Source organism: Mixophyes fleayi, chromosome 11 (assembly GCF_038048845.1).
Source record: "Mixophyes fleayi isolate aMixFle1 chromosome 11, aMixFle1.hap1, whole genome shotgun sequence".
Classification (NCBI taxonomy): Eukaryota; Metazoa; Chordata; class Amphibia; order Anura; family Limnodynastidae; genus Mixophyes; species Mixophyes fleayi.
The window spans coordinates 92,903,535-92,921,085 of NC_134412.1; the positions used below are offsets into that span (position 1 = coordinate 92,903,535).

Sequence of the window (17,551 nt, forward strand, 5' to 3'; positions counted from 1 at the left end):
AAAATGGATGTACACAGCGTACAGAGAGGAAAATGATAAAAACAGAAGAAAGCGGTCAGCTAACAGTACAACGTTTCTTAGGCTGTGCGGAAGGTATAATTATTATAATTTGGAGCGCAATTTTATCCTTCCTATATATATCATGAGTTGGGGTATAAGATTTAAGAATGGGATATAAGAATTGCTGAACCTGGTGGTATTGTCACTACCAAAAATTTTTGTATTGCATTTATGCAAAACGTGTTACCTATGTCAACCAAATCCTACTACCGGATTCATCGATCATTAGTATGAGCAGAAGAAAAGGCCCCATCCATTGTTGTAGGGTTTTGAAAGTGCTCAAGGAAGAGATGCAAAACTTCATACAAGTAGCTCAAATTTAGATTTAATTCATTTTATATATACCTTATTTAGAAATTGGTACAAGACCGTACTGAAAAACTACATATAGTAAATTTTACATCCAATGATACGTCAGACAAAAAGAAGTAAATATATTTGTTGTCCTGTTAAACGATAGGAAGTGATTTAACCGGGAACGTGAGGGATGGGAGGGTGAGGGGGCGAGGGCAGGTATGTGGCTCTGGAAGAGCAGGCTTGGTTTTTGAGGTGAGGCTTGTGATGAAAATTTGAAGTGGTGATAAGCAGGGGCTAGCCCGACAAACGATTCAGGATAAAAACCTTCTATTAGAGGTCTAGGAGGGGGAGAACAGTGTCCTGGAAAGGTCGTCAGATACCCGAGGTGAGCAGAGTGGGCTAATAGGCTCTTAGGGAGCTTATTGTAAGGGCCTCTGTGTCAGTCTGTATTTCCTTAAAATCTAACCACCCAAACCAAATTGCAACAAAGTCAATCCTTTTGGCAATGGACAAATATTCTAAGTCATCCATTGTCTTAGAAATTTATGGTGGAATGAGTCCCTGATTGTGGGTGGGAAACGGGACCGATAATGGAGTTGGACTAGTGCACTTGCCGCACTGTTTACATGTTTCAATAAATATCTCCTATTTTTTGCAATGGGGACATTAGAAAGAGAGAGTAGTGGTGATTTTTCAGAGACAATATGTAAACTGGCAGGTTCAGCAATACTTGAAATCATACAACGCTCTTCTATTCAGGAATGTCAAGTACCACCACTTAAAAAGCAAAACATCCAGTTAGAGTTAATGTCTAAGCCTGGTAAATGTCAAGCAGGACAGCACTACAGTGTAACTGGGGGCTGGGGTATATAGCATGCTCACGTTATGAGTATATCATGTCCCCTGGATGGCCAACAGGGATACAGAAATCATTACTGGCACATAAAAAGCTACTTATTCACATCTATAAATTAGCACTTTTTTAAGCCGTTTACCAGATAATATGCCTTAAATGGATAGACAAAAAGTAGTTTCTTCTACACTGTTTCCTGTGAAAAAATCAATGCATTTAATCAGATTAAATGTGTTATAATGCACCAGAAGATAGATTTAATCATAAGTGTTATGTCCTGGCCACAGACAGACAGAAATGTGTTCTACTGCCGACTTCTAGGCATCTGTTGCAAAGAACATATTATTAATCAAACAATTAACAAATGCAGCCGATCCTTGTTACCGTCACTGAATGAAGAGAAAAAAATGATTGTCCAAAATTACAGTCAGCTGTCGTTTTACAAAGTATGGTGTTGAACAGGGCCACCAGCAGACACGTTTCTATAAGTACATCATCAGAATAACAGCATAATGTCCGCTCTGACAATGACATGTGACAGAAATGTGTCACGGTGAGATCTGGAGACCAAGGCGGCTATGCAGATGGACGTAATTTAGCCCCAAAAATTGTGCACGCAAAAAATGCTGGTTTTCAGCCCATATGAGTCGGATGCAACTCAACTCTGCGTCAGGTATCATATGATCCAGGCTTATAAACAATTGGTTTCATAGGAAAGAACATTTACTATTAGGCTTCATATAATACAATAGATATATCCTTCATTCATGCAAATAAATGAAAGTAGCATTTTTTTTCTAAAATACACACAGAATACTGTACAATCAACAAAGAAAGCATTCAGCAGCTTTAGAAGTGACTTCACAACTAGCCAATCTGAAGCGGTAAGCTAGTGCGATCGTCATTATCATCTGCATACTTGCACAAGCCCCTAAGCACCCAAAAATAATACGTCTTTAATAGGAGTATCTGCTTCTCCGTTCAGGTCTGCATCGATTGACAATTTGCATACACTCCCTTACCGTACTCGGCCTACGTTAGATTGCCCCACTCTGCATAGGTATGTAGGTATTTGCATTTGTTGTGTGGAAATGCACAAAATAAATAATTCATGCAATGTGGTCTATCCATAGGGATGTGCGTTCAACTCTGCATCAAGCATTAAGTGAATTAGGAGCTGCTGGGTAGAAGTAAATGTTATTTGAATCAGTTGTCAGGCTGCTTAGTGAGGTCACTCAGGACTTCACACGTAGAGAGGAGAGGAGGGCCCTAAACTATTTCAGAGGGATCAAATGAGAGGTGTCACCCACAGCACTAAAGATGACGTTTCATTAGGATTAAATTAAATACTTATAGTCCAATGTCAAATATGATAAGGTGAATAATTCCCCACAAGCATGTTAGGACAGAGTACAGCAGACAGGGGGCACTTCAGTCAGGAGACCAATTCTTACACATTCTAGGAGAGGGACCTGCACACACATCTTACTATATATATATATATATATATATGTATGCCATCTGGGCAATATCCGTAACACAGTATGGGCAACATAGTCTAACAACTGATCAACACAACTATAACAGCAAGATGTCTGATTACTAGGTAATTCTCACCATTGTGACCCTGTTGCTATTTTAAGACCGTCTGATGGGCTCAGCCATGGAAGCTTTGACCTGCCATTGAGGAATATTTTTGGAATGACTTCATCAGTCAGCTAATGTTGCTCAGATGGCCATAAGCAGAAGCATTGATGCAGCAATTACCCCTAATACGGTGCTGTGAGGAGTTATTAATCTCTCTTTTGTTAGAAGGTGGCATGGTTGTCGGCATCATCTATCCTTGTTATGAGCACACATAATAAATGCTGGAGGATGTCCGAACCACAAGCCAACATTTCCTGATCTCAGTGATTAATGAGACCTTTTTGCAGTGGAATCCCAGTGAACAGGTTTGGATAGCACTGAGCAGACATGTATAGTGCTGAAAATACACATTTTGCTTGAGCCAAATATCAAATTAACATTTCTCATTCATCATATAAGTAACTCATTGGGAAGTATCTACTAACAGTAGAATAGTCTGTAGATTGGGGTTGGACAGGTAATGACATTTCTGGACTCAATGATTATCATCTGTAGTGCAGGATCCAAAGCCAACTCAAAGACTTTATCACCCACAGAGTGATCTTAAGATATCATAGGCCACAGCGTACACTGAAGGAATTATATTCCACAAAATGAGATGAAGGATTTATAATTCCTAGAGGCACAACTCCATCCACTAAGGAACAGTGTCTGTCATCTGTCCATCTGAGCATGTCCGTGTTTCACGTCAGTCATCTTGACCAACTGCACTAAGTGGTACAAACTACACCTTAGGAAATACAGTACAGATTATTTCAAGGGTTGTTGGTGAGATACTGGGCATCAGACTTCAACAGGGAAATGCACCCAAACTATTATTATAATTTATTTATTTATTTACATTTTCCCTCCATACTCTGTGGTTTTCATTCTCCAGAAATCAAAATGCAACCATTTGCAACATTATTGAACTGTAGATAAATATGTCAACAGCACTGAGAAGATTCACTATAATACATCTCTACCCGGGGAAAATAGACGTCATATGTAAGTAAATTATAGGTAACAAAGTCCCACATGCCTTCCTACATGTGCTTAGCATTGTAAGGCCATTTCTAGCATGTACAAGAACACACAATGTCCCCTTTCTGTATGGCAGTGTTATGTGTAGCCTATAGCAGACTGGAACTTATATATAATGTTCTTTAAATATAGTTTTGGGGGAGAAAGGGATAGAGTGATGGACGGGAAAAACAGGCAGCTGTTAAAGTGTAATTTTGAACAAATCGATTTGATTGTATCTTTAATCCTCAGTTCATTGTATTTTACTATGATTCTATATTTGTCATTAATAAGTAAGATTAAAAAACAGATACCTATATTAAATAAAATACCTTTCATTAAGACATTCTGTTTGTAATTAATATTCAAAGTAGCTTAAGACAATCCCATGTATTACTTAGACCTAATCTTTATACTAAATATATGTGTAAATCTAGTATTACATAAACAAGTCATATATAAATAAAGTAATAAATAAGTTTCCACACTGGGACAACACCTAGGTGTGGAAAGTAAAGTTGAAATCATTGTGAACAATGCTTATGGGAATCAGGCCCTGATTAACATTCCGAGACAGACTACAATCAATATTTAATATATTATTAATAAGATAAGTATTAAGTAAAAGGTTTAGAGTTTTGTATAATGTCACTATCATATATGTTGTTAAATCCTTATTAATTTAAGACTAAATATAACTTCACTAATTGTAATATTTCTATCTAAGATTTACCTGTGATTAATTGACCAAAGATCCAGATGTCAACATTGCCTGAGGGACGAAAACAAAGATGACATTTCATCCGCCCAGTGAGATAAAACTTATTGCATAATACATTTAACTTTTTTTTGGAACTTTGCATAAACACTAATTACTTATGTACTAGTGTGAACTGATCCCATTGTTCAAATAGTATAAGAGTTTAGTCTGTGATATGAGCCGCGGCGGCTCCGGGCACCGCCGCGGCTCACTTCCCCTGCAGGCTCTGCGTCCCGGCAGTCGTCATGACGACTGGGACGTCATTTCCACCGGGTCCCGGCCGTTGCCTAGCTCTATGTAGCGCTGCATCCCGGCATCTAGGTATCTGGGCGCATGCGCACAATTAATTTAGTTATAGCCCAGCTGGGCTAAGTGCCTCCTGCTGTGCAGGACAGCTTCTATTGGCCCCTACTCATCTATAAGGCAGGAAGGGACAAGCCCTCCCTGCCGGTTATAGTTCCTGCTTCATGCAAACTACCCTGCTGTATTCTGTCTCATTTCTTGCTGACTACTTGTTTGATTACCGTTACTGACCCTTGTCTGGATACTGACTTCGATTGATCGCTTGTGACCCTTGACCTATTGCCTGGATACTGACGCTGCCGTATTGCCTGTGACCTCTGACCTCGGCTTGTTCTCTGGATACGTTGTCTGCTGCCGGCCCTCGACCCTTGCCTGGACTTCACTCTGCCTTCCTGGGTTCTCCCCAGCCGGTACACATCTCACGACCCTCTGTTTGTCTGCAGCCAAGTCTGTCCCCACCACTAGGGGCAACAGTGAATACCAGACTTTCGGAGCAGACTCCGAGTTTTGCTGTACTGGCTGGAGGGGTTCCTAACAGTCTGACCGATTGTGGTCAGAGATTTCAGTATTGAAATCTCTTAAGTTAACATGGCTGTGCTGCGTAATTCAATTTTAAATTAATGTTTTATTAATAAATGTATTTATTTTCCCTTTAAGCAACTGGAAAGGACAATCATTTTTTTTCCACTTTATTACAACAATTGCTGGTGTGGTGAATTGCTGGGGCAGCTATACATAGGACAAATGAGGCTATGGTGATCTTACATTATATATGATATAGGCGAGAGCAAAGAACACCTATCAGAAAGCAAGTTCTATGAACGTAACACATAATTTTAGTTTATTATACTACCTTATTTGGAGGACGTTGAATATAATGAGTTTTAAAATATATTTTACAATAACTATAGTGTTTTCTTGATGAGTCAAAGCACAATGGAATGAATATGTCACCTACTTAGGGAAATGTTACTTAGATGGAAACTCGAGCATAAAAATTATTTCATATGGGAAAAAAAAATTATCTACTGTATCAGCACTCAATAAAACATTTATCTTTTCATTACACTGTGCCAAAATATTGACAATGCAAATGATAAAAGTAATAGGCCTAACTAAAATAGTTTCTTGCCTAATGCCATCTGTTACTATCTCACAGAGCATGGAGGCTGGCATTATAAATCACCGGCTCCAATTTATCAGCAGCTTGGCAGGATGTAATGCCTCCGAAACATTCCAGAGGAAAGATGAATACTGGATCAAATGAAAGGACTCCCAGCCCAAATCGCGCTTCAACAATGGAATACGTCTCATCTAATCCTACAGATAGAATTGGTGAGATTGGGCTGTGGCCAACAGCCTTATCTGTGGATGCACACTCAGCGATGGTCCTCTCACGTAACAGATGTTTCCAGTAAGATCGCTATCCAGGCTAACAATGGCGGGAGGGGAGAACTGAGCACATAGCAGATGAGGACAGAAGACCAGCACCAGTATCTGGTTTCTGGTGTTTTAGTCACAATCACTTGGTTCATACTGGTGAGCAAAATAGGCCTCTTATTTTCCTTGTTTTATTTCTTCTGAATTCAAAGGGGTCTATGTACAAGAGGTGTACTTACACTCTTTGTACCATATTGGAGTCAGGACGAGCTATGGTGTGCGCATGGTAATAAGATTAACCATAAGCATGCAGTGTGGGTGTCAATCTCTCTCCTCCTCTCCGTGCCAAAATCCTCCATCACCTCCAGAGTTGGTGGAGGTCAGAGATATATAGATATATATATATATATAATCAGCAAGTCATGTAGTATAATGGTTTATTGCATGCTACATAGAGCCCAAAGTATTTGCAGGTCTCTTTGGCATTTTATTGCTAACAATATTTACACATACAACTAAAAGTGCTGTGAGGCAGAAGTGCTAACCACTGAGCCACCGTGCTGCCCACATATAGCAAAAACATATCCAGGAACAGAAAGTCAATGTAATGTAACCATTCATTAAGGAGTCCAGTCTTTGACAACTATAAAACCGCCTCTTTCATTACACAAAACTTAGCATATTCACCCATATACTACAGCTTAGTTACGCCTCGTTCCTGGCAGAAATTGATCGAGAGAATGAGGGGACATCAGAACTGTTCTCATCACATGTGACACTTTTGTGTTTGATACTTTGTTTTACAATGGGAAAAGCACACCTACACTCTAGTGCAACTGGAAGGGGGAAAATGTGCTACATTAGCGGCATGGGATGAGGATCTGCCAGCTGAGAACTAGCGCAAAGACAAAAGGAATGAAAATGCCGGTCCATACAGAAAGGAATGAGTCTCTATAGCCCATTACAATTATAACGTCTATGAACTAGGTGAGCTGGTGTTGCTACTTTCTACTTTGCAGGGAACGCCCTGGCTCCTCCAATAGGCAGATGAAAACTTCAGCTCCTCCACAAATGACGCCGTATTCCTCCATAAGGCCTAAGCGCTTTAGTGGAAATCTAGGTGCCCTTGGGCAAAATGAGGAGCACAACAGCTCCAAAGAGGACTCTGTGCTGCACCTCATTTTCTTTAGATCTTCGTACATAAGGCAGATCCTGTGAAATGTATCCATGTCTATGAAATATGGACAGAGAGAGTTATAGCTGCAAAATAAATAAATCAAATAAACTCTCTCAGATTGAGCATAAAATTTGTACTGAATATAAAATGTCACAGTATTCCAAGCAAAGGCAAAACCACCGTAGTATGAACATAAGTACATTTCGCTATGCGCAAAACAAAGACTTGCGCCAAAGAACACAAATCATGTTCCCACATAAATGACACTTCTGACCGCCTGCGAATTGAAGAGAGGAAAGGGGTGAGAAGAGGAAGACCAAAATAGGCAACGTACAGCAAGTGCGTGCTGAGCGCAGCAAGCAGCAGCCAACTCAAGCTGTGGACATCTCTAAAGGTACTTGTTTTTTTAGATGTATCATTTGCTCCAGCTACAGGTCTGGTGTAAATGCAGAGTGATAGTGATGATGGACGTGTACGCATGCTACAACGTGTGTTTGGACTTAGGAGCAACTGTAAAAAATTAATTTTATATATAGTACCCGTTGAGAACATCCAAATAAATGTATTTGATGGAAAAAAAGGGGGGGAAGTAGGTTTTCAATTCCCCCCCCTTCCCTTATCCTTAGTTCCTCCTTCTCTCCCCCGTGTCTCTCTGTCAGTCTACTCCACCCCTTAAATTGTACGCTCCTTTGAGCAGGGTCTTCTCTCCTCCTGTCTCCACCACTTGTAACTCTGCTCACCAGCTACCTAGCCTTCCATCTCGAGGACCCCCTTCCCCCGTCCCCTCTCGCTCCCTCCTCTTCCCCCTGGGGGTCTCCCTCTCTTCCTTGCCCTCCTTCCTAGGTGCCACTGTTGGCGGACCTACCCCTCTCCCCTCCCCCACCTCTCTAGCTGTGCCCTGAGCTCACTGAGTTACTGTGATTATTGTTAACTGTTCTGTGCTGTCTCACCTCGTATTGTAATTTTGTTTGTCCCTGTAAGGCGCTACGGACACCTAGTGGCGCCCTATAAATAAAAATTAATAATAATAATGTCTTTTTCGCAACGATTATATTATTAACAGGTGACAATCATTGAATATATTTTTTTTCCTGCTGGGACATTACATTGCACGTATGTATTGGTCGTGTTGTGTCTGGCAGAGCAGAGCGTACCTACACCCATATACTAAAAGAGACGTTTCTTCAAATTCGCTTGTAGCTGAATAAGGGTGTTCAAATTGTGTGTGTTCTTTCCTAAATGCAAATTAAATTTGTTTTGTGTTCCTTAATGAATCAGGCCTCATGTCAGGACACTGAGGTAGGTATTACCAAGGCCTAAGAGCAGCTTCTGCTGGCAATAAGACATATTTAAAATTTTGCCCTATACATGAAACGATCATTACCAGCGCTAACACTGCTACAGTAGACGATATCTCTGCTTGCAGTAAGACTCGCCGGCTTTTGGGGAAGTCTATTCAACAAGTATCGTGGCTGTATTTGTACTGCCACAAAACCTGTTCTATTATCTCTCTCTCAGGATAGCGATAATAGATTAAAATAATTAGAAAATGCTGAATTCTTTCAATAAAGCATTTTTTTACATAGGATTTAAAATGTATAATGTCTTTCTAATTTCAACTAATCTGGACTTTCCGTTGCAATGTGCCTGCAGTAACCCTGCACCCCACCTTCCACTGCGTTCCCCTAAAATTTCACATCTTTGTCTCCCATATTAAATGATTTTTTATTAGTTTTTCCCCATACCTCAAGTGATTGTGTTCCTATTTGCAGTGACTGCCCCCCCCGACCTGTGATGACAATAACAGGACAGGTACAAGCATACCCACGTCACTTGGTAACTAGGCTCCTTCATGCCAAGGAATGAGGAAGACCTCGTCAGCGTGTATTACGCAAAGTGAAAATAATAATAATGCTTTTCTGGTTTTCCCTCTTGTTTTCTGCCACAATTGCAGCTAGATCACTTTCTAGGAATAAGATTACCACAGCTGAAAAGAGAAAGCATTACATGGAAGGGACAATGAGTAATAGTGTATGGTAGGCAGAGAAAGGGTTAACTCTAGTCTCGCTCAGTCAATGATGTCTCTGCCAGCTGTTGCAGGCAATGGGATCACAGCACAATAGCTCATATTCTGGAGAAAAGACGCTATAAATGACTTAAAGATCAATAAAACAATTTGTAGCACTTTTATACCTCTCCATGCTGTTTCTCAAATGTTTGCAGCTTGAATTTACAGATGTAATAATGTTTTATTAGGTGACACTTGGTGTTGAGCACCCCTTCCTCAGACATAAATTCACCAGCCATTAACCCTTAGATTTTGTGCGACGCAAAACGGAACATAAATAGGCAGATCCGGTCCTTCGTAGGTGGCCCAATTGGACAGTTCCGGTCGCTTCGTGCTCAAGACATGTAACAGACGATCATAGCCTTATGGATTATCTGGCTGTCCCAATTGACATGTGATTGATTCCTCTATGACGATGATATTCCAGGGCCAAATTGATCTACTACAGGGGTGTACAACCATTTTCTGTTCCGAGGACTACATTGGAAGATTGTACTAATATGAAGGGGCTGCAATAAAATGTTGATATGCTTAAAATGCTAAATATGTAGAATTTACTACCCCTCTGTAACAGATTTGGACATCAGAGTATGATGCAATTTTCAAGCCCAGAAGTACACATAAAAATTTGGATGCAAAATCGCCACCTTACTTTATTATACGGGCGGATCAAAATAAAATGTAAGGATGCGGCCAGGTAGTAATCCAAGGGTTCAAAAATGTAAAAGAAACCCCTTGTATAGCGGAGCCACAATGCAAAGGGGTCTGTCCGCAAGTATCCAGTCACAGCAGCTTGTATCTGGTTGGCTATTTGCATACAGAGTACACGTGGGCTATGAATCGCAATACAGTGTAGTTCATTCATAACTCATATGGGGTATATACATGACTAGCCAATCACAGCAGTTTTCTCACACTCCAGCCAATCGGAGGCAAGCCACTCTTTTTGGCTATTCTTGGACAGGCCCCTTTTCATTCATTCCTCTGAAATGACCAAACTGTTTAAAAGTCTGTACGTCCAGCTGCTATTAGCAAAATTTCTGTAGCTATGAGAGACCCAGAATATATGTGAATATTCATCTTTACACGCACACGCTACAATTAAGTCATTCGCAAATGCTGTACACCTGATCTATTAACTGATGTCAGAACAAAATACAGTAAAATGCAGTTTTGTAGAGACTTAATTTATAAATAGATTTTAATTTCATTTCCCTTCTCTATACATGTTCAATCATTTAAACAAATAAATAATATTGGTTTTCATACAAAAAAAGAACAAAAAAAAAACCTTTAAAGGCTAGTTTTAATACCGCTCTACCGGTATACCCCTCTGGATATTGCATTTATAGAGCTACTGACAGTGTTTACAAATATAATGTCTGGGTTCTGGGTGGGAAAACCAAATTAAAAACTAAAGATGTTGATAGAGTGGAGTCTGCAGGGTCTTCTCCTGCCAGGAAAAGATAACACGGGCAATTTTGATTTATAGACTGAAACTTAAACATCCTGGGAAATCAAAGAAATGTTCTCCTTTCTGCCTGCTATCGTACACTGCCCTGAGATGCCCAAAAATGTACAGAAGTAAATTAATGTACTGGATTATATTACACTGTTAAATGTATAAAAAGACTAAAGAAATAATGCAAAGTGACTTAGCAACTCAGAAAAGACGTCCGCTCAACACTAGAAGGTCGTTCCTCTTAAATAGATGTGTACAGATGAAGCACGACCCAACGCTCTCTCGTTGTGTCATTTTTATACATGTTTAAAATATTTTTTTTAATATAAATATTTATCTTTTTCAAAATATTTTTATGTGAACATTATATAATATATTCTGTCATCCAATTACATATTTTCTACATTCACTTAATATATTTTGAGTATTTTATATACATAGTTGTTTTTACACATATTGCTTTTATTTTCTCACACATTGCGTTTCCCAAGTATTTTCATTTGCACTACTACTTACAGATATTACAATCCTGTCCACCACCGGCCACCTCACACCCTTTACACACCCTCTAGTGACCCCACCATCCACCCCACTACACATCCTCAGTATTTCACATACACATATTCCTCATTTGTATCCACTAACCCCATCAATTACTGCCACACTCCATCCAATCCAATCCATCCAATCCATTCCCCATTCCTGACCCGATCCAACCCCATCCACACCTCATTCCTTGCCCCATCCACACCCCATTCATACCACATCCTCTCTTCACATATATACCTAATTTCATTCCATGGTTCTACTATTGCACTTGTCATATTTAACTTTTCATTTACAAACACATTTGCCTTTTTCCATGACTGTGACCCAGTGTTTATCCCTCAATTATCTGCTCACGGCAACCTACCAGACCAGCAGCAAAGATACAAGCCCCATACCCAACAAACTCCCACAAACCCACCATCACTCACCCCAGCACTCTATGATAAAAACAAGTGAAGTACTATCACTCTGGTAGTTATACTAGGTGGAGGACTAGCGCACATGCACTCTACACTTCACAAAACCTAAGGTGAACCCCGTAACTGTACCTCTTTTACCACAAGGTTAGCGAGTGTCCCCTTTCTCCTGAAGTCCACCAAGGTTTCCCCAGGGCATAAACCCTCAGCTGTCTCTGATTGAAGAGTCTCTGAAGGTTTCAGAGGAGTAGGAACCAATAAGTCACATCAGTATAAATATATTATGGTATGTATGTGGCCGCTATGACAATCTCCCAGATTAACCAGGCCAAAATAAGCAATTGCAGTAAAAACCTAAAGTGCCTTAAATACTTATCTCATCACCACTTCCCACTGGTTTTCAGATACCCTGGGTCACCACTCGGAGACACACATCTCCTCAGGCTTTTTGCAGGCGTCCCTCCATCTGTAGGACCAATGTGAGCTGTCCATATATGGAGAGGTTGACAGTCACTCCTAGGACAGTCCTACCCCTGGTATTAAAAGGCTGAGGAGAGGCACAGTGCAATATAGCCAACCCAAAGCTATGTGACTATATCAATCAGATACTGCATTGCCTTACAATAGCCAAGTAATACACTGTATGGTGCAATAAAGCCTACTCCACCTGCAAATGAACTGCTCAATTTTATTCTGGGCAATGTCAGTACTACTAGTAGGGCTGCTCTTTAGGCCCCATCAAAGGAGTTGTGTAAAACAGTTTCAGGAATAATATAGAAGCTTTTTGGGCCTGTATATTTTTTTTATTTCAATTTCCAATGTGTTCTTACCTACAGAGAATAAAGTATTTACGTTGCAAGAACCAACTTACGATGATTGGTTCTTCTGAAAAATAACTAAATATAATTTGGAAAATGTAAGGTGTTCTTGGCATATACAAGGAGCATTACTGAAGATAACTGGTTTCTTTTTATATATTGAGACTAAATTAAGATCTAAATAAATTGATCTACAATGTGTGCTATAACTAATTTATTTACCTGTTTAAAATTTCACACTAGCAAGTGAACAATAGAAGATAAGCATATTTGTTACTCAATGACCTAGGGATAATTTTTGCCTTTTTTTCGTGTTTAAAAATGAAGTGTTTTTTTTTTTTAAATTAGTTTAAAAAAAAAAACACCTCCCAGCGCATTCAGCGCCGAAACGGACAGCTGGTAAACACTATGGGCCCGAGTCATTAAGGAACGCATCTCTGTTCTTTGTGCGCATCATAAGCAATTCCCTTTTGCGCATGCCCAGAACGAGGACACTCGGCAGTCAACAAAAGCGTATGGCAACGTAAATGACAGTTATGACGGTCTACGATTTCGGGGAGTGAACGGGACGGGGAAGGAGCGTGTGCCTGTACTCGATGCACAATCTGGGTGTGCCAAACTGAAGCAAATGCAGCCACGTCGGAATGAACCTTTGCGTATCTGAAAGTTTCTTGTTTTTTCTGTCGTATCTCTTGCACCAGCTAAGTGTCTAGTCCAGTGGTTCCCAAACTTTTGCAGTTCGCGGCACCCTTAGAGTCTCCATAATTTTTTAAGGTACCCCTCCAAAATAATTACCGAGCAGTCCTGTTTTAGAAGTAGTTGGGTCAAAAAATTGTAATAAGTATTTAGGTCAGGACAGAAATGCTTATTTAGTTGTATGTATAGTTGTATGTTAGTGCATCCAGACACTCTGCCCCCACTGCATCCAGACACTCTGCCCTCTCTCACGCTGCCCCATCTGCCCTCTCTCACGCTGTCCCCCCTCCTCTGCCCTCTCTCACGCTGTCCCCCTGCTCTGCCCTCTGTCACGCTGTCTCCCTCCTGTCACGCTGTCCCCCTCCACTGGCCCTCTCACGCTGTCCCCCTCCTCCTCTGCCCTCTGTCACGCTGTCTCCCTCCTGTCACGCTGTCCCCCTTCCACTGGCCCTCTCACGCTGTCCTCCTCCTCTGCCCTCTGTCACGCTGTCTCCCTCCTGTCACGCTTTTATGGCTGGCGCACGGCACCCCTGAGACAGCGCCGCGGCACCCCTGGGAGCCACGGCACACAGTTTGGGAACCGCCGGTCTAGTCTAAGACCTGGGTCAGTATCGTATGTATGATACAACATGTGCCTGCAATCAGGAACAACTATAAATGTGTTTTACGTGTAAATTAGACATTAAGGACAGCCCAACACCAGTGTTTTTCAACGAAAAAAAAAAAAAAATATACAATCTCAATTTCGAATCATAAATGACTATATTATTGACAAACAACATTAATTGATTAATATTTTTTTCTGTGCTTTCGAGATTTCATATTCCACATACGTATTGTACGCAGAGTGAACCTACATCCATATTCAAACCACACATATCTTGAGGTCCGCTCCTTGCTGAGTACGCAGAGCTGATTTGCGTTCCGTTGAGAACAACTGCACGATGCGCTTAGTATGCGTTGCCCTAATGACTCAGGCCTTTCAACTGAATTATTCAGCATAGAATATTACTTATACACACAGAGGCAATTCCTTTAACATGTATCTTAAAAGGTGATATTTCAGTTTGTAGGTTTTGTTCTAAATAAACATAAGTATTTAAAATACACATTATAACATGCTCCCAACTATAAATTCTAATGATATTATATTTCATCAAAAAGCTCTGTGATCATATAAAGGCTTGAGGTGAAAGGCCCAGTGCTTTAGTTCTCTAGAGAGATTTGATGGTCCATAAGTACAGAGGTCTCCACTACTAGCGACTGGACAATGTATACTGGAATCACAGGGCAGTCCGGGCTATAATATTCCCCAAAAAGTCATTCAAGGGTTAAATGGAGGGAACCGTTGCCAAAGTCCTTGAATCCACAGACATGATGACACGGTCTGGAGAGAAGTCTTCCCAAGCAGGGGTCCTTGGAGTACGTGTAATTTGGGATCCGGCCCCCTATCCAAACCAGAAGATAACTAATTACCAGGTTGGTACAATATCTGTCTCCAAGCCCAATTGCCAAGAAATCCCAACCTTGGGAAGTACAGCCTTGATAAATGGCGGAATCCAGGCTTCAGGATGACCCCGGGTATTATGACAGATACCATGAAAGACTTTGGTGTAATTTGGTAATGGGTCATGTTCCAAGGTCTGACTAATGATGGCCACAGATAAAGTAACAAATAAAGTCATTAAAATGTTGCCCGTAAAAGTTTTCTGAAAGGTAGTTGAAATAAAGTTTACTCTAGTAACCAAAGGCTGGTTGTACAGCCCAGTGTGTATCTCCTGAGGACACCTCCACTACTTCAACGTCTACTTAACTCCATCCAGGAGCTCTTCCTAGTACCCTCACTCATTGTTTCGTAATGTACTGAACTAAAGGAGACCTGCAGCCAGTACAGATGGAATTATTATGGGACTGAAAGGCTTAAAGTGAGAAAACATGTTTGCTGGCCAGTTCTGCGTAGTGGAGTGTAGGCGACGTAGTTTGGTAATGTTCCTAAAGCCAATAGTCTACGAACGATTGAGGGATTCTAGGTTGTTATACCACTCTGCTCCACTGAACAGACATTACATGGCAGACAACATGGCTCTCGCAGCGACAGCACTTTCGGAATGACACATACCAAGGAAAACAGACAATTTACTAGAAAAAGATGACACCTCCTCTATAATCTCATCATGTTTAACAAAATTCTATAGAATGTAATCACTCGTGTGTAAAGCAAAGCTGAGATTCCACTATTGTAACTGTCGGTGTCTGCAGCATTCCAAAGATATATTCTGCCTGCTCATACTTTAATTCAACCCCAAACTCGAATACTACATCGTAGTCAAGACTGGTACCAGTACAAACGTAGACCGTAGGATTGGTGTCTGCTTCTTATAATTGTCCATTTATAGAAATAAAGAATAGAGAAAATAATGTCAACATGCAATATAACCAATTAAGCAATCATTATTTCACAGCTCATATTATGTATTTTGTAATTGCTCATTTTCAGAATATAAATGTTTGTGCATCAGAAGAATTTAACAGACTTCTATATCACACATTACTATACATGGACAGATTTCAATGTTATTCCTTTCACAGCTTTGATTTAAGATAATTCCACTCTGCAAATGACTCAATTTCTGGAACAAGTTTTTCTTTAAATACAGATTCACATTCTGATAAATGTTTATGATTTTGTTTCTTAATTAGTTAGTGTTAAGATTAAATATTGCAAATTAGGCTGCTCACACAATTAACTTCCCACTTCTTATTTTCTAGTGAAAGTATTTCAGCATTACATAAAGTGGTTACATTTTTTGCATTGGCCTGCACTCCTGCATATACAGGAAGGGCCAGATAAAGCTCTCTTATCTGCTCCTTCGCTACAATCCTTCCATGGTGGTGAGGAACATAAATAATATTATTATTAGCTATAATTACATTACAATCACATCACAGGAGTGCGTGTTCAGAGATTGCCAATTTCTAGCATCCCTCACAGCACATTACTGCGCTGCTCAAGATAATCTGACTTAACCTATTATTATTATAATCATCATCTTAATCAATTATTTATTGAAGAACTTCCATAAAGTTATACTTACAGCGGCCACGCTCAGCGATGTCGCAGCAATCGGCCCAATGTTGCAGCGTGTGTAGCCTGAAAATTTTTGTGGTGCCTGACTGAAATCACATCAGATATCAATAGAAGATGCAGATGGCTGCCTATCAAACAAACAGGTCCAACGTTAGACGTGGACAACAAAAGAAAAGACGAGAAACTATCACATGCAAAAAAAGGGGGAGGCTAATAAAAACAAATATTAAGAATATGTAAAGTGGGTGGAGTAAATGTAAAAATTGCCTGGTAATAAAACACAGATTCTGTTACAACATTAATAACACAATACGTGCATCAGTACATACATATCTTTGATTGAATATCAAACAGAATAACGTTAGTGGACTACAATATGCATTAATAAAGATGAACCTAATAAATTAGTTTTTCAGACTATTGGAATCCTTCTCTTTAGGCCGTATGAAACCATCCAGGTCGCTTTAGAAATTCAAAACTCCATGTTGACCAGACACAAATAATAACCCTTAATTATGAACTGTTGCAAAGTCCCCATGAAGGTTAGTAAGGTGTTACATTTATTTTTCAGAGCATTTTATTTCACAAGCCCATAAAAAAAAAATAACACAGACAGCAGTGTGTCCTACTTCAGTGTTCCAGTGCGTACAGTCTGTAGAACAGGACAATTCTGTAATATACTTAACTGACATTTTGATGAAGGTCACCTATTCTGCGCAGAAAAATAGGTATCACTAATTGGCTGGCTGCATTGGGAATAGCTTTGACAAATCATCTTTTTTCTATTATTATTTCTTAATAGAACTTATAACTGAATTGAGGAAAGTATTTTGTCTGCCTGGTTTGGGCTGCTGTATAAGTAATAATTTAGCTTACTGCTATGGTGCATAGATGTGCTGTAACCCATAGTAACCAAACAGTAGCTTTCATTAGTCAATCTTGCAGTAGACTCCGTAAAGCGAATATCTGTACGAT

The 17,551-nt window shown here is 40.0% G+C and overlaps 1 protein-coding gene across 1 annotated transcript in view; it reads right to left on the minus strand.

The window, feature by feature from the left end:
* Nucleotides 1–16,646, minus strand: part of LOC142107145 (uncharacterized) — a 247,993-nt gene extending 231,347 nt beyond the window's left edge. The window contains exon 1 of the mRNA XM_075190329.1: nucleotides 16,584–16,646. The gene's annotated coding sequence lies outside the window, so the exon portion shown is untranslated. The remainder of the gene's footprint in view (nucleotides 1–16,583) is intronic.
* Between the last annotated feature and the right edge of the window lie 905 nt (nucleotides 16,647–17,551).